Source organism: Lonchura striata, chromosome 4 (genome assembly GCF_050655825.1).
Source record: "Lonchura striata isolate lonStrDom1 chromosome 4, ASM5065582v1, whole genome shotgun sequence".
NCBI classification, from domain to species: Eukaryota; Metazoa; Chordata; class Aves; order Passeriformes; family Estrildidae; genus Lonchura; species Lonchura striata.
The window spans coordinates 33,683,740-33,702,389 of record NC_140706.1 but is presented as its reverse complement, the minus strand read 5'-3'; the positions used below and the strand labels follow the sequence as shown (position 1 = coordinate 33,702,389).

The window sequence follows — 18,650 nt, the reverse complement described above, 5'->3', positions numbered from 1 at the left end:
TTTTCCAGAGGGAAATTTATGCAAATAAAATAGGTCATGGTGTAATTATTTTGTTTATCACAGATCAGTGGTGTTTATTTTTACTTCATGAAAATGTTTCTGATTTTTGATACCTTACATTGGCTTTTTTTTTTTTTTTTTTTGGTGATAGCTAGCTAGGGAATAAATTAATCCAGTCCAAGCCAGGTTAGTTGCAAGCTTTAGCAAACTACACTTCTGTACATCCATCCTGCTTTGTGGGATCCTGATGGGACAGAATGGTTTATTTGTTTAGTGTGTTCTAGAAGATGAAATAGTTCTCTTTTTTTAATGGAAATCAGGAAAGGGACACATAGGGAATATTAGGTCATAAGCCGCTATTTGCATACTAAGATCTTAATTATAGGTAAGTGCAAATTTCAAAAGGGATGTTAATTTCAATTATATGGTCCACTTGATCCACTTAAGACCCCATTACTTTGTTCACTCAGTTATCCCCATTGTGAGGATAAAATTAGTTTGTCCTGCATTGAAGAAACAAGTGTACTGCCCTAGTTTTCTGTGAGGCAATGGGGGAAATACATGGCCTTTTTTATCATGGAGAGTGTAACAGTGGCAGCCCTTTGTTCTGTGTTGAAAGTAGAAGTGTCCACATGAAACATGAAACAATGCTCTGTGATCTCATACTCTTTTTACACTAAAGCACTGGTTTCCATTAGGTGTGTGTACACTAAGGGGTGACTTGCTCACAGTACAAAAACTGTACAAGACAGAATATTGTTTACTGAGACCAAATTTTTCCTTGTTGCCTGTTTTTATATGCCTATGGTTAGTAAAATACAGTTTAAAAAAAAAAAAAACTCTCTCTTTCTAATTTCCCTGGGGTTTAAATGCACAATAATATAATATGAATTAATATATTTAGATTAGGTTGATTGAAGGTAGAATTTTTTTTTTAGTGTAGAGCTCGATTTATACTAAACTTCAGCATAAACGACCTTCCCAGATGTATTAAACATCTGAAGGACTGAAAACAAAATTAATTTTGTCTTCAGTATCTGACTATTTGCATGTTATTGGCAAACATACCCAAGACAAGTCTATTGTGAAAAAGGAAACCCTTATGCCCTTCAGACAAGGTACCCTCCACCACATGCATTTACATGAAGCAAAGCATCCCATGAGGCTTAGGAAACAGCCAAGATAATAATATTAGTTGTCCTGAACAATATACTATTTCTGAATAAAATAGGAACATGTAGATGAGATCTTCTAGTGAATAATATGACCTCTTTTGTTTGCCTACATAAGGAATTGGCAAGACATACTTAACTTGGTAAAGTACATGGCAATAATGCAGTAAGCCCAATGTAAGAATTCTTTTTTTGAGATTATAAATTTCCTGAGCACTTTAATCAAGTCTGAAAAATCAGACAATCCTAAGAATTCATTCATAATTTGGTGTTATTTTTCCTTGTGAATAGTTTAACAATGATAATTATGGTGTAATGAATTATGGCTTTCAGAGGATCATATTTACAATTTTATACAAAAAGGATAATATCATCTCCCTGATAAGCAGTTAAATAGATAACTTTCTTATTAATAGCACAATGATACAATCAAATGATGAGTAATTTCTATTACCCTTAAAAATAGATAAGTATATAGATGTGAAAGAAGCACTGATGTGGAAAATGTTAAAATAACAAATCTTATTAGATGAAAGAATTTAGAAATAACTTGTCAGGAGGGTAATGACCTCAATTAAATTTTATGTGCAATTATAATTGGCATTTTTAATAAAGGAATGCCATTGCAAATTGCATATTTGATATAATATTACAGGGCATCTTAATTCCTCTCAGTTGCACTTATATTAAATAAAAATCTTTGAGATAATCAAGGAAGATTTATTATTTTAGAGTTTTGATAATCTGCTTAGGTAATAGGTTTCAAATAATTTCAATACAATCAAGAAGTGAGAAAGTTATCTGATAGTGATCCTTTTATACTTTTTACCTAAAAGATGCTGCTATTCAACAGCTTTTGTTTATGTGGTGGGTATTGTTACATATAGTCAAGGTTGTAACATTTTTAAGTTGGAGTCAAATAGAATCTTTTATTATTAATGCATCTAATTTGAGTCAAGAAAATTCACCGTGTACAAAACTATATATATATAATTTCCAGAGAAAGTTCTGAAAATTACCCAGTTTTCATATTTTTTGCACATGGCTTTAAGGAAGGTACAATGCCTTACATTATCATTCTGGTCATGTGCTAGTTTCTAACCCCCAAACTAATAACAAAATAGTAACTTCAAAGTAGTTGTGCAAATATAATCAATGATGTGTGTTGGTTAGGAGGAGGGGCTGCCTGTAGAGTCCTCCTTTCCAAAACACTACTGAATATAAGCTTCTTACTGATTTATATTGTCCAGTAGTTTTGTTAATATTCAACTTAATAATACTGGAATTGTGAAGGTTTTGAATCTGGGAGAATATTACAAAGAAACGAGTAATCTTAAAACTTCTCTCAATGTTTCCTGTTTCTCCTTTGCTTACATAAAATGGTAGGAGAAGAGTTGCAGTTGTAAATGTAATAGTAGAAGGAATGAGTTTAACTGGTACAAGAAAAAGCAGCCAATAAGGACTATTGGCTTGGGGATGACATAGCAAAAAATAAGCTATAATAGTTGTTAGGAAAGTACTTAATAGAAATTCTAAGCAAAAATAAACGATGTCTGTAGCATTTGCAAATAAGCAGCTGGTACCATTCACAGTCTACCCCAATTACCTTCTGTTAATCTGGCACATCTTTAAAATGAAACACTGTGCATAATTTTTCATGGTTCAAATACTGCAGACTTTTCTTCAGGCACACCAAGAAAAGCCACTATCACAAGTGACCTGTGTAATTGGATGTGAGTTATTTTAGAAACAGATCTCCACAGAGGGAAGGAGAGCTGTGACCATGGGGAATCCTCAGCATTTACTTTTTAATTCTGTGTTGAAACATGAATGTTAAAAGAGATAAACTGATATTGTTGAAAAAAAAAAAGGCTATTCTTTAATGAAAAGTGTACCATTTGCATACTGTCATATGTATGTAGAGATGTTTGTAGATGCGCTTGGGATTTACTGTAACCCAAGGACTGGATGCTGATGTGGTTTTGAAGATGAAATGTTTTATGGATGAAGAGCAGGATATTGCTCCATCAAAGCACATTTCAACAGGAAACTCTGGGAAGGGCTACAGTAACTATTTCACAGATTAGGTGAAATTTGGACAGTTAAGACCAAAAGCAACCCATAAATCCCGTGTCTCATCTAACATGGAGTAGCCTAAACTGATCTTATATCCACATTTTGGACTACAGCTTTTAATTCACCTAAATTGAAGATCCTTTCAATCCTTGAGACTAATGCTTAGTTCTCATAAAACACACTTGGGATCCAGTATGACATTGAGAGTTACCTGGCTCTAGAGTGACCTTCTAAATGAGATAAATTCATGAAAGCCAGTTGTAACAAGGATAAAATTTATATCTGCTGATCTTGCATCTGAGTATTCCATTGGTGTACCTTTTTTCATAAATAGTAATTATATTAAATTCCTTTACAGAAAGAATTAATCACGTTTCTCAAAGTACTACCAGAGGTATTAGGTTTTGCAATCCAGGGATCTAAAGTGATCAAGACAGCTCACTAGAAATTGTATTCTTAAAGTTTTACAAGGACAGTTTTGTTTCTTCTTTTTTTCAAATTTGTCTCGAGTCCCATTTGAAGTTTTCATGTATTAAATACAACATTTTGGACTAAATGTACACTTCTTGCAGACTACATTTTTGACAGGTAGGGGGTTTTTTGCTGCATAAACTTTGCTGAACTTGTCTGAAACAGTCTCTAGAAATCTGTTTCTGGAGACAAGGAGTGCTTGAAGTTGCAGGAAACTGATATTAGTAGGACACTTTAAAAGCTATTCTATTGCTCAGGGAAACTTTTCTTGTGCAAACACAGAACACTAAACTACTGAGCTAGTAAGCTAATATGTAAGCTAATATGTTGTGCTGTTAATTCAAAAGTATACTTTATTTTATCATCAGTTTTTCAAATTTAAAATATCTTACTGAAGTATTTACTGAACTATTAATTTTTGAAATTATTATCCAGTACATAACAAGAGAGATGATCAGCAAAAAGAGATGTACTTTATCCATGTCATTCAATGCTTGTCTACTTGATTTATTGTATTATAAAATTTATTATTGCATAATAAGGGAAATAGTGGCAATATTCTAAGTTACATTTGGAAAATTAGTTCCTCTCCTCTATCACCCCTTTTTGTAGCTTAGTGCATTACTGTTAGGTTTTTAAAATATTTTAAATATGATTTGGAATATGAAGGTTATCATAAAAGCTCTCTTACAGCCTCATGGCATACCTGTGATAATGGACTCGTGATCAAGTTCCCACATTGGAAGAACCAAAGGATGGAACCCTTTGGAAGGTACCATTACTTGGCGTCACTACATCCTACAGTCTGTATTTGTGGGGTGTTTTTCAATGAAGCCACCACTTTCTACTAGTCCAGTAAAACACGTGTTTTTAGTGCTTAAAGCAATCTGTGCTGCCATGACAATTTTGACTACCCAACAAAATCCTGACAGACGTTACTCTTACTTGGAACTTGTGGAATCTAAATGCCAAAGAAAGCATTTATGCTGAGAAAAGACCAAAAATCAGAGGATGGAATTGTAAAGCAAGGAATCACTTATTATCTCATGTTAATCACCAGATTTCAGTTATAATGTAAAAAATTGTTGAGGGAGGGAATATCTTTTTATGCAAAAACAATAATATACTTTCCCCTCTGTTTCCATGAAATTAATTTAATTTCCAAGTAGCTAAAGTATAGGACCACAGGGTAAGTGCTGTATTATCTCTTAGAACAACACTGTAGCAATGACAATACTATACTTCTAAAACAAATATAATTATTTCATAATAAATAAACTTCTCTTTCGCATACAGATAAACAGCTCTAAACTCTTGGCCTTTCCTATAGTATCTGCAATAGAACTGAAGTAACTTGTAAACTATTGACTATTTCATGTCACTGGAGTGTAGATTTTAATTACAGGATTTTTATTAAAAAATACTCGTTCAACTAAAAGGGTTCATAATGCTGCCGTGCCTGGGATTTTTTGCATTACTGCCTCACTTAAATACTTTACGAAAGCATGGTTGCCATGATACACTTATACCCCTAAAACATAATATGGCAACCACAGCCTGGGAGTCTAAACAGAAGCCTTCGAGATAGTGTGCTAAAAGTCAAGTCACTACCAAGTATGCAGTGCCACAATATTGATGTGCTCCATGGGAAAGTTTGGCTGAAATCTATGGATTCTTTTCAGTATTCAGTACTGTTTCAGGTTTTTCTTTTTCTGTTCTTTCCACTAACGTGCTTAAAAATTATACTTGAGGCTTTCTTATTTAATTTTTTTTTTCTGTTGCATGGTATTTTTTTTCTGGTTTGCAAAGAAACATGCTAGCAGGATATATCCATTATCTAACCAGGACTAATAAACCTGTAGAATAAGCATCAATATGCTCAGCAACTGCCATGTGTGACCTAATGGTTACCTTTCTTACCATCTGTGGCTGTTTTTTTGTGGTCTTTGACCAAGTTCTTCTGCTTAACTAAGTAATTTTCTCAGATGAGGCTATACAGATGGACTCTATCAAAAATACTTTAGATCAGAAAGTGGAACCTCTTGGAGGAAAGTTGGCATTAAACTTGTGATTGAACAGTAATTTGGAGGGAGTACAAATAGAAATGCTGCTAAAAGTAAGAAACAGTGTAATGAATTTAATAAAGTTAATATGTGAGCTCCATCCAATGCTCAGGTGTAATTCAGTGCATGACAAAAAAAATATTTATAAGTCCCTTTAGATTTTGCTAACATAAAAATATGGAGAGGATAGGGGTTGTATAAGAAACTTAAGGTACTTAATTCTGTAAAAATAAATTATAATTTTAGTTACCACAGTGGAGTATGACAGAGAAACTCTTTCTCTTGTGCTGCTTGGGAATTTATAAAAAAGGAACACTAAATGTTCACCTTGGACAAACCAGAAGCTCCACCTTTTATTGTTATTTCTTATGGTGTTTAGACTTGAAGAAGCCCAACTTAGATTTATAGTAAGTCAAGCTAAACCACTGATTGGGTTTTTTCATGCTTGGATTTTGTTTTCTCTTCACTGAGTATGTTTTTAATTATCTTTTTATTATTACTTTGCTTTTTATAATCTTGACCAGCATATATTTGATTTGTTTATTCATCACAGTGAAATGCTGTCATTTCATGAATCACCTCTGGTGTCAATGATTGCATATTTTGTAGGTGAGAAGCAATTGGCAATTTATCCTCTGAAAATCTGGATCATTCTCAATGCTTTTCAGAATATGTTCCAAAATGTATAGACTCCGTAGATAATGCATTCATTTTCTTTGCACATTGAAAAAGGTTTTACTTTTAGAGATATGCTAACTTCATAGAAGCAAAGTAGTCTTTGCTACTTTATATAAAAAACAATATGTTTACAAACAAACCTATTATTATATTTATTTTTTGTTAAAGGTTTTATAATTTGATTATATTTATGTGAAAAAGACATGTCAGATGTCATACTGAAATTGTGGTGAAAGTAATCTCAGGTTTAGTTAGGGCAAAGTTAAGTATAGAGAGTTGATAAGTTAAAAAGCGTTATAATACACAGCTATGAAAAAGTAATTTAGAATATTGCTGTTTGTATTCCAATAAAATATTAAAGGTTCACATTAAGGTCAACTAGATTTTGTTCAATCAGAGAGTACTCAAGTGTCTGTAAAGAAGTTCTCAGTCAAAACAGAATAGAAAGTATGGGAGGGAAATGATTATTTAAATCTCTTATAATTTTCTCTAGGATTATTTCAGGCATGAGGAAAGCATTATATTAACATTAGTAATTTCTCACTTTGTGTCTGAGTGTATCCTTGGGCTGCACTTTAACAATACCTCTATTTTGTCTGCATCTTGTAAGCTGTGGTCTGAGATCTTCTGGTTTGTGATCCTTAAAAAAACTGATGTTAGTGAACCACTCAAGATAGAAGGCAGGTATTAAACGACACCTTACGGTATTACCTGTCTTCAAAGTCTGGCTTGGCTGTCATTGATCTATTGATAGATTCCTACTGTCCAATCTGTGTCTATAAATATTGTGAAAGAATTGGTGGTGCAAGTTTCTGTACTCTTAGTACTGTGTTCCAGTTTTTCAAGGATCACTTAAAAGAACATTCTAGTGGTTTAGTTTTTATCCTTATTTTGCCCTGTCAATTGATAAGTCCTACTTGTAAGTAAGAGCTTTGCTTTTGCTTGTTCCTTGCCTTTAGGAGCTTAAACTGAGATCATAATTTCTTTTCATCTAATTTTCTGACCAGCTATTAGGAAATTTATTTCTTTAGGAGGATGGGTTAGAATTGATGGCTTCTATCCCTGGCAGTGAAGGACACTACTGAACAATCCCTCATACATTAGTCTGCTGTTCATATCTTGCTTCAAATTAAATGTGCAAAGAAACACAAAATTTCAGAAAAATTAGTTTTTCAATATGTGATGTTTTGCATATTGTGTCTAATTTAAAATATCTAAGAGGTGTATGGATAAACAGACATCTGCTTCCCCAAACAACCACAACCAGGAAATAAAAAGTGGAAATTAATGTTTCCATTTGGAAGAAAGAGTTTGTAGAACCTTGTTCTGTGCCTGTGGCTAAAGCACTTTTTTACTCTTCTCAGTTCATTCTAAAACTGTTGCAGAGATACCAAGAAAATGATCATTTTCATGGAATCACACATACTAGAGCAAAGCTGAGATCATGCCCCTTTCTCTGAAAGCAGAAAAGCAAACCCAAACAATTTTTCTTTGTTTGTAATAGGAGCAATGCTTAGCAAAGTTTTCATAAATTAATTGGCAGAAGATGCTGACTTATACAGAAACACGTGTATATATATATATATTTCTTATTAAACATTGTCATAGACCCTTAGACTTGAATGAAACTGCTGACATAAATCCATGTTCAATACTTTGATGAATGAGGAACATTCTACTGATTTTTATTTATGCTGTGCCATAAAGCTGAGCTTAAATTTAGAAAAGAAAGAAAATATAAGACTTTGAAAATAAAAAATACTGTTCTTTAGTCTCTATAGAAGCATGAAATAATATAGTAACTGGGCTATTGCTGTTGTGTTTTCTCCAACTATTACATAACACATTTTAATTTATTATCTGAATCTGAGCTGATGTCTGCTCACTTACTGAGTGAAGTATTTAAACAGAAGCAATATTAGGAGATGTAAAGTTAAAAATACTTCAAGATACCAAAAAGCTCCACTGTATCAGCAAGCCCAACTACAGTACAGGGCTGGGGCTGGAAAACTGCCCAGTAGATTAGAGCCTGGGGTGCTGGCTGACAGAGGCTGAACAAGAGCCAGATGTGTCCAGGTGGCCAGGAAGGCCGATGGCATCCTGACCTGCATCAGCAGCAGTGTGGCCAGCAGCACCAGCACAGCGACTGTCCCCCTGTACTCAGCACTGGTGAGGCCACACCTCGAGTGCTGTGTCCAGCTCCTGTCCCCTCACTACAAGAAGGACATTGAGGGGCTGGAGCGTGTCCAGAGAAGGACAGTGGAGCTGGTGGAGGGCCTGGATCACAAGTCCTGGGAGGAGTAGCTGAGGAAGCTGGAGTCATTTCACCTAGAGAAAAGAAGATTCAGGGGAGACCTTATGGCTCTCTACAACTACCTGAAAGAAGGCTGTAGCCAGGTGCGAGTCGGCCTCTTCTTCCAGGTAACAAGTGAAGAAATAGCCTCATGTTGCACCAGGGAAAGTTTAGGCTGGATATTATGGAAATTTTCCATTTATTCACTGAAAGAGTTGTCAAGCACTGGAGTAGTCTTCCCAGGTAAGTTTCACTATCCCTGAAAACATTCAAAAAACATGTAGATGCATTGCTTAGGGATGTTGTTTACTGGTGGAATTGGCAATGCTTTGTTAACAGTTGGACTCAATAATCTTAGAGGTTTCTTCCAACCATGATGATTCTGTGATTCTGTCTTTTTCAAATATCATTGTTGTGTTTGACTGTGGCATCTTCAAGATGCCCTGGTAAAAATAAGTATGTCCACAAGTGTTAGGAAATAGCTTCAAACTTGAAATCCAATTAAAGCTTTTCATATACTCTTGTGCTGCGTGAAAAAATACTCCCAAAAAACAACCCTCCCCAGTATTAAGAGGCTGTGAATTTGGACATAATCATATTTGGATCATATTTAGTATGGGATTTTCTCATTGTGATCTGCATGTTGTTTTACAGAAGCCTACATTTCTGTGCCCGATTTTTCTATGGATACTTTTGTTTGGATACTTGTTTTAAGCTAGATGAGCAAATCCCATTTTCTTTGTCGCTATCATAATTTTCTGTATGTTAGTGCTATAGGCAGTGATTTATACATATTGTAGCAACACTCAAAATAAGTGTGGCCTCTTTGGATATCCTAAAAGATCCATAAAATCAAAAAATAAGTATATATATATATATATACATACATATATATACAAATGCATGAAATTAACTTGCATGTTTTTCATACCTGAATTCTATGACATTTACCAGTTGTTTTGGTTTATGTTCTGCCATAAAACCACTGAAATGTGAGACATGAAATACAGTTTTAAAATGAAAAAGAATAATGCTTTCAGCTATATCTGGGTTTAGACCTGGAAACCCATCAGTAAATTGCAATAAAATGAGATTATGCACACATCTGTATACACAGTATTTATTTGAAACAATTTCTACATGAGACAAAGAGGCTAGATATTGTCAATCCAGTCTTCAACAAAACACTTATTGTAGTTATGCTTCACTGAACACAATGAAAGTGTCTGCTGATAGAAAATTAGTAAACATCAAGTTAAAGAAACCTAATATGGCTGAAATTTTGATCTAAAGAAAGGGTGAGAGCACACTCTGGACTTTTATCTTGCACTGAAAAGGAGTTAAGCAGCAGACTATCCAGACTTTGATGGTCAATTAAAATTTTCATGAAGGATGATACAAAAACTAGAATCACACTCATAATATTTTATAATGGCACAAGATCTTCCTTGATAAGGAACAGGAGTAAAATGTTATACAGGGAGAAAAATATGAGTTAAAGAGTTGGACCTAATGTATGTGAGAAGGCAGTAGTGTAGAGTGCACCCTCATCTATATAGGGACATACAAAAATCTTTTTACACCTATGGTACTATTTGGTCTCAGGGTTGTCTGAGAAGATGCCTTCTTTTTTTCCCCTCCTCTTGTTCCATAGTAAGCCCATGATGCAAATATATTTCCTTTCTCATCTGCAGTTAGAGGAATGCTATCAGTGCCTGACACCTTCATCCCTGGTTCTCAGACACTGACTCAAAGTGACTCTGAGTCAGCATGTCAAGAATATTCTGACAAAGCCTCGAGTAAGTAAGAGTTACAAGGAAACTGGGAGACAGGTTTACAATTGCAGCAAATGGACATTGTGGATATTTGGTACAAGTAAATTTCAAGTGAACTGGAAACAGTGCTGGAAGCAATGAGGAGAACTGTGAGTGGATAGGCACAGCTTTCATTTAGCGATAATTTAGATTGAAAGAGATCTTCATGTACACAGGAAGGAAAGAGGGCTCACAGGCTCAAACAGAGCAATGCAGGCATGCTGCTTCCAGACTGGAGCTGTGGGATGCTGTGGGAACTAGGCCAGTGAGAACTGAGGGATGTCAGACAGACACTTCTTGCATGGGTACAAAAATAATTACCATGTTATGATTCCAGCTTCTGTAGCCTTCTTGTTACATTTTCAAGCTATCAATTCCATGCTTTATTGCATGGGGGAACTTTTCTATAAATATGCACACTATCTTTACTTGACAATAATTAGGCTGCTGATGTAACATAATGTATATTAATAGGGTTGGCTTTTTTTACTTTTTCCTCAGATTTCCATTCTTCCTTTGCACTTTTACTTGCCTTGTCATATGCTTTCAAGAAGATATTTTTGCTCTGTATTGGTCTAGTGCTTTCAAAAATAGGGTTTTGATCCATGACTTCAAAACTAAAGTGTGTGCTACTGGGTAAAAAGCACTCAAAAACATGAAGGCTTATGTGTTTTCAAGGTTCTGAATTTAGTCTTCAGTTTAATACTTCTTTATCTTTCCTAGAGAATATATCCTAGTGCAGAAAGTAAATTGAATGTTCTTTCATAACTTCCAGTTTTCTAGAAAAAGACTGGGCATTATAAGAAGTATGTTGGGCAGAGGGCAAAAAAATCCTATAATTTTTTGTAAGTTCTCCCCTTTCCCATTTTTCTTACTTTTTTAAACTATTTACTTTTTTTTCAGTAGGAAACAAAATATGTACTACTCGTTTTACTACAAGCAAGACCACATTCTGTATCTTTCAGTTTCAACATTTGCAGATTTTTATAAAGACTTCTTCATTTTCTAAAATCTAATCTTATTTTAGGGATTTAAGTCACATGTAGCATCAAAAACTTAATATTTAAAAACTCAGTGATGCTGTAAATCTTGGAATCAATAGCTTCCAATAATCTTGTACTCTTCTATATGTATGGTCTCTGACAAATACATAATGTGTTTAGTTTCTTCATGTCAAAATATCATTAGATAATATATCTTGCATAGTTTCCCCTGAAAATACCCCAACAGAACTTAACTTTATTTACTCTTGACAGAATGTGCAACAGCTTATTTTTTTTTGTTCATTTCTTAAGATGTGAACTCTTAGAATGGAATTGAATCCTTTGCAAAGGATTGCACTTGGAGAATGCAAAGGCATGTGCCTCATCTAAGATTTGAAACAAATGATTTAAATAGGTTTTTAAGTCATAATTACTATACAAGCTTTCTGCACATAAATGAATATGATTTAGCTGCATATATTTACTTAGAATGTAATTACTTACCAATCTATTACTGCTCAGCTTTGCTGAGTCTATTTTTAGAATCAAATCATTATGTGTGCTTTTCCTTTCACCACATGGATACTGTGCAAGGATCTCTATGCTACTGAACTACAAAAGACAGTATTTTTGTACAAAGCCTCTGAAGGAAGATAGATTGGCCACAAGACAGGCTTTACAATAACTGAAGTGTTTTTATACATAAATTGTGTTTTAGGAAATCCCAAGCAAGTATATTATGATAGATGATAGACATAGCACTGGATTAAATGGTGTGTCCAAGAGAAGCTTCCTTAGAAATCAACATGCCAGAATGATGGAGCAGGAAGAACCTTATATTTGCTCTAATTGGGTGAAGCACTTGGCTATGAGATGAGCCATCCCTGTCTTCACCTCAGGCTGTTTTTTTAATACTTGTGGAATAACCTATTCACATTCCTCATTCCTAAAATGACCATCACTTTCTGAGTTTTTCATCTTTAATTTGAGCTAATGAGATTTTCAAAATATTTCATGTTTTCATCTTCACTGCCCTTTTCTGAAGCTATGGAAAATTTCAGTTTGCTTTTGTGTGGTAGCTGGTATATTAGCTCACAAGAACAAAATTTTCCTTGCTATAAACACTTGAATTTATTGTTTGATCAAGTTAGATTCTCCTCAACTGAGGATACTGTAGGTATCAACATTCCTATTCCGTCCTATATCACATATGAAATTTTTACCACAATCCTTTCTGCAGCCTTATTCTTCTTCCTTCCCAAAGATTTTTTGATTATCTAGTCTCAATCTTCCCATATTATTTCAACAATGCTGTTTCCCTCTCTTTTCTTTTATTCTTTTTTTCTAACAACTGACTTGGAAATCACATTTTCTTCTTTTTCTTTTTCCAGTTTCAGAAACTAGATGAAATAATACATTAACTTCAGAAATGTAATGAAAAGAAAACCCTACATCTTGTCTAATTCCTTTGTTGTGCTGTGAAGAAGACATTACTTGCTAAAGCTTTAGTTCTTATTTGGGCAGATACCTAAATATGAATGGCTAAAGCATGCATGTTTAATTTTACTGCAATATGCTATTCGGGATGTGCCCCAAACAATTTCTTAGCATTTGCCTTGAGAAGTTAAAGTCCAGATATCTGAAAGTTACTGATAACCTCTGGCCAAATGAATAAATCTATGTTTATGAATTTTCTCTGCATATGAATTGCTAAAGGAGAGCACAGCAATTCAAGTTGCTGTCTGCTATAAATGAATAAAGTCCGTGAGTGAAATATTCTCAGTCCAGTAGCAGATCCTGGAAAAGTCTTCATTAACTAATACTTTACTCCAATGGTATAACTTAAACTCTGTTTGGAGTCTAGCATAATCAAAATGGATTCTGTTAGTTTCTGACCGGGCACATAACCAAGCCCATTTATTTTTTAGTATTTCAAAAATATAATACAAGAAAAACATTACAAGATGTATGTAAAGTAACTATACACACTTCTAAGATGAAAAGGACATTCAGTGTTACATTTTGATGTCATGAACTTTGACATAGGAAGTCTTAGGGTGGATGAAGAAAGAATAACAGTTTGGAAATGAGGGTACAGCAGTTTAAAATTGTGAATTCTAAATCTCTTTGTCTCCCATAGTGATATTTTTCTTTTTAATAGATGCTGATTTAGACTGCTAAATTAATGTGCATGGCTTTTAGTCAATTTTCTATTGGTACAGAGACTTTGATTTTTTAACCTTTTCCTCCTCTTTGTCAAAGTGTTGATGTGTGACAATGTTCTCTTGATTAGAATGATGACTGAGACTACTTAAGAAAGAAACAGTGCTTTATGGGAATAAATAAATAATAATATATGTATGCATCTTATAAAAGATGGATATGAGCAGGAGGAAGACTTATTTTCTAAAGTTGTGAAAGGGTTTGGGTTTTGGTTTTTAATGATGCCTGATTGCTGGAAAAGTCAAGTGTCAGCCATTCTAGTGCCAATGGTTGCTTCCGTCTGGTAAGGCTGTGCCTTCCACTCTCTTTTTTGGTTGTAAATAACGTGCATGTGTGGAATATGCTATAGCCTGGCATTATGTCCTGAGGGCCCAAGTGTCTTGTAAGATTAGAAAAGTGATTCAATGGGCATTTTTATCAGTGTAGTTACCTTAGAAGACTCTAAAAGGAGTCACCATTGCTTGGTTTTCATTTGCTTTGGTTCTTTGTTTTTCTTCCTTCTCACTATTCATAATCCTCTGGGAGGAGTTCCCTGGCTGCCTGCTGCCTCCGAAACTCCCATAATAGGAGCTCAGGGAATTCCGCAGCGAGCTGCGCAGCTGAGCTCAGTGCTGCTGCCTGCCTGCGAGCTGGAGCTGCTCCCATCGCTGTCTGCCCGACACCCTGGAGCAAAGAATAGCTGTCAAAGCGTGCGGATAGGGGAGGCTGCTTCACATTTGGCCAAATGACAACTGCCTTTTGAGGCTTTGAAATGTGTTTTTGTTTTAGAAGACGTGCACAGCATCTTTTGAATATGTTGCAAATTATATGTGCAAATGCTGCTTTGGATTTAGGTAAAATATTTCTCATTTCTGAAACAGAATGCCGAATAATTTTTATTCCTATCTCTGAGTATTTACAGGTCCCATTTTTAGTCTTCATTCTGATTCTTTTCATACAGATGCCAATATTATGACTACTTTACAAATAAGGTGAGAAAAATGTTCTGAATAGAATTTCTTTGTAAGTTTAAGATATGCATCTGATTTTTCTGTATTTGGCACGTGACATGAAAACAAATACTCTAAAAGACTCCAGACAAGGAAAGTTTACATCAGCTATATTTAAATATTTTAAGTGGAGACAGTGGATTGGCCACATGTGCATTCTATAACTGCATTATTTTTTTTTTACATCCTCTTACCACAAACTTTAATCTGCCTTTTTCTGAATGCTGCAAAGAAACTATATCCTCTGAAATTGTCACTAAGAAAAATTACCTGAGGGCATTCTGACTTTCTGCTTAAGCTTTATTTTGTCATTTATTTCTATTAACAGTCATTAAGGAATTTAATAATTATAAGCCTCATTAGCATTTTAATGAGACCAGTGGCCATTGCTAAGTGTAATTAAATTAGTTTTATTGTATGATATTTTGAAGCTGTGATTAAATTAAGTTTTACTGTGCTTTGAAGACTAAACCTGTAGAGATCACTCTTCAGTAACGGTCTTGTTAACTTGTGAGGACTCTGCAAAATAGACATAGCCAGGAAAAAAGGCAAAATATTCCCTAATGAAGTTAATCATAAAAATTGAGAAATCAAATGTTCCTGCTGCCACCAGCTCTAAGATTGCAAATATATTCTTAGTGACAATTTTAGCCTGTTAAATATTGTGAGTAGCTTTATATAATCTATTTTTAATTTTTCAAAATAAGATCTAGATGAGCAAATTGTTCTTTATAAATCAGGGAGAGAATCTTACAGTTCTTGCTCAGCCAAAACTTCCATTGAGTTCGAATGGAATTTTACCCCATTAAGAACAGCAGGGTGTGTAAAAGCAAAGCATTATTGGTGTTTCTTAAACTTATTATAGTTTTAGAGAAATAAATTAATTGGTTAGTGAGAAAAGACAGTGAGAAGAGGAAAAGAGGTGCTACAATTGGACTCAGTTAAATTCCTATGATCTGTCCATTAATATCCTACAAAAAGACACACAAATATAGGATTAGGCATATATCAGTTCATGTCCAACTTCTGCAAAATCTCCAATCGAGTGCACTGAATAAGAAAAGGATAAGCACTCTATAAACAGAGGAAGGTAGTTTGTTTGTTCTCACCCATTTACCACCTTGTTGTCTGCCTTGCAGGTTCTCATCTTCTCTTCTTAACATGATTGTACCAGAATATGTTGCCCCATTCAGCTGGACTTCAATAAGCATAAAGTTTGTTAACCAGAAAGTGAACATGAGTTAGAGTCTGTACTCTTAAAGACTCTTTTTAAAAAACAAAACAAAACAAAACAAAAAAACCAAGCCCACAAAAAAAAAAAAAAAAAACAAACCAAAAAAAAAACAACCCCCCAAAACCAAAAACTTATTTGTAGTTTTAATATGTTAGTTCAAATAGCAGCAGACAGGGATTCAAATGTAAAGGTTCCCTTTTTTTATAATCAGTAAGGGTTAAGTATAGTCAAAAATTTACATTTTTAGGGCTTTTGCTTTTTTTTTTTTGATAAAATAATGAGCACTTTATTTTTATTTGACTTTACCCTCACAAAGCTGAGAACTTGAAGGGATTTGAGTCACCCACATGCATATGTTTGTTGAGGTCAAGACAGTACTTAGGATAGTATGGACAGAGAAATCCTGAATCAAGTTGTTATCAGATCAAATAACTGCAAACTGTAGAAAATTGTAGCAGAAAAGTGGCCAAAGCAAAACTGTGCTTAATTGTAATATTGGAAATTTGTTACCACTTTCAACCTCATATTTGCTTTCCTAAATCAGGCGTATTACATATCTGATTGTATTTTAACTTATCTGCATTTAAAGAGCTAATTAGCATCTTTAAATCCATTTATTTTGTGATAGCTGACAGCATATAGACCATACAGGTGCTCTGCCAGTAAGGCAAATAACTGACTAAATTACAGATCAAACCTAAAAACAGGTACATTATAAACTATGAGAAAGCCTTCAGCTTAGATACATGAGTCCTGGTTCATGAAAATACTAATTTGTGGATAGACTCACACATGTAGAAGGTTTTATCTGGGCCTGGAAGAAACATTGCTGTGGTATGCACTTGTAAGCCAAAATCCTAATTCACTTCCTGTGTCTCTTCTCTTAATGTGCCCTGAAGCTAGTCAGGCTTGTGCATTTGAGAAGTGCTTCAGCATTCAGCTCACATATAAAGGATAAAACATAGTACTCTATTTTTAGCAGCATTGTAGCTTCTGATGAACTGCAGTTCATCAAAATTAGGGTACTTCAGTGAGTCTTTTTATCACTAGACTGTTCCAGTAGTATTTTTATAATATAGTAATAGTTCATAGTATATAAAACCACTAAATGTCCTTGGCACCTGTGAGAAGAATATGGGATATGCAAAGATTTTGCATTGAGAGAAAAAGGCTGGATAATTTGTAACTCACCTCTGACATTGTAAAGTTGTTTCCAGAAAGGTATTATCTAGATATTTCTGTGGTTTTTAATGACATGAGAAGCTAACTTCCCTTTCTTTGGGAGATGTGTCCGCAATCATCCATCATCACTGAGTGCACCAGGAATTCCACCCATTGCAAAGTCCAAGCATTCCCTCTAGAACATTTTCTTTTCTTTTCCTGCTCTTTACAGATAGTACAGAGTTTAGGAGTTTTGTTCCTGTGAAATTAATTCAGTGTGTTCAGGTACCTGGAGAGGGAACTACCTCAGCTCCTGCTTGCTAGTGTTTGCTCTTAGACCTTGTTTTAACTGATACTGCTGGTATTACAGAATGAAGTTTTGAAATACCTTCAAAAGCAGCTTAACAAGATAGTTGTGTTTGTGATGAACTACTTTACAGAGATTATAATATGCATTTTACGTGATAGCTATTTGTATACCACACAAAGCACATGTTTACCTGTGGGAATTGTGTGGTTTTGCTGTAATTACTAGAACCTATTGATTGGCTTCCATTATGTTAATGTTTCCAAATTAAGCAATATGAAGCAATTTTCTTCCATCCTGTATCTCAGAAGCCTAGGGATATTATTTGCAACTTTTACTGCAAGTCTAGACACCTCTGTGAATAAAACTAATAATTTACTTCATTGTAAGTTTGTCTTCTGATTGTAATCAATGAACCTTGAACTATGGAATAATAATGAGGTGACAAATGAGGAAATAACCCTTCTGAGGTAGGGAAAAGGTGATGATAAAAGGCACAATGAGCATTCAATTGACTTCTTAAACAATAATACTTTTGGCCCTTCTTTTGAAGGCTGGCTACTTTCAGATAATCATAAGCTGTTTGACCACTTCAAAAAAGAGGAATAATTTTAATGATGAGCCATTATCATAATTGTTTCAGCATATCCTGAACTCACTAAAAGACCTTATTTCTGGCCATTTAGTGCTTTATTGGCTTTTGATATACTGTGTCATCTGTTCAATTTGTGGGAAACTATCAAAGGTGAATAACTGAATGTTAGGGGTGGAAACACCCGAAGACTTCAGCGAATTATTTCCAAGATTAGCTGCAGTCAAGTTGCCCTGATTTTACTTCTTCTAGACTTACTTCAGAGATACAAATATACTCTGATTTCAAATTTTATTTCAATCTCTTTTAGGATAATTCCTGCCACTCACCATTCCTGTTCTATAGATTTGTATTTATTGTCATATGTTGTGCTATTTAGTCCATTTTCAAAATCTTCCAAATGATTCTATGATTTTTACTTCATTTCCTGTCTTATGTATCTTCTCTTTTCTTAGAATTGTTCTTTTCCTTACCACCCTCACTGTTCAATTTTTATGCTTCTTATGATTCTCTTTTATTATAATTTTCTTTCTATTTTTTGCATACATTTCCTATTTGCTCTCATGTGGTAGTTCATATGAGTACAAAGGTCAC

At 34.3% G+C, this 18,650-nt stretch overlaps 1 protein-coding gene across 30 annotated transcripts in view; it reads left to right on the top strand.

The window, feature by feature from the left end:
• The window catches only part of TENM3 (teneurin transmembrane protein 3), a 1,286,597-nt gene that overhangs the window by 285,560 nt on the left and 982,387 nt on the right, over positions 1-18,650 (top strand). The gene's annotated exons all lie outside the window — the stretch shown is intronic.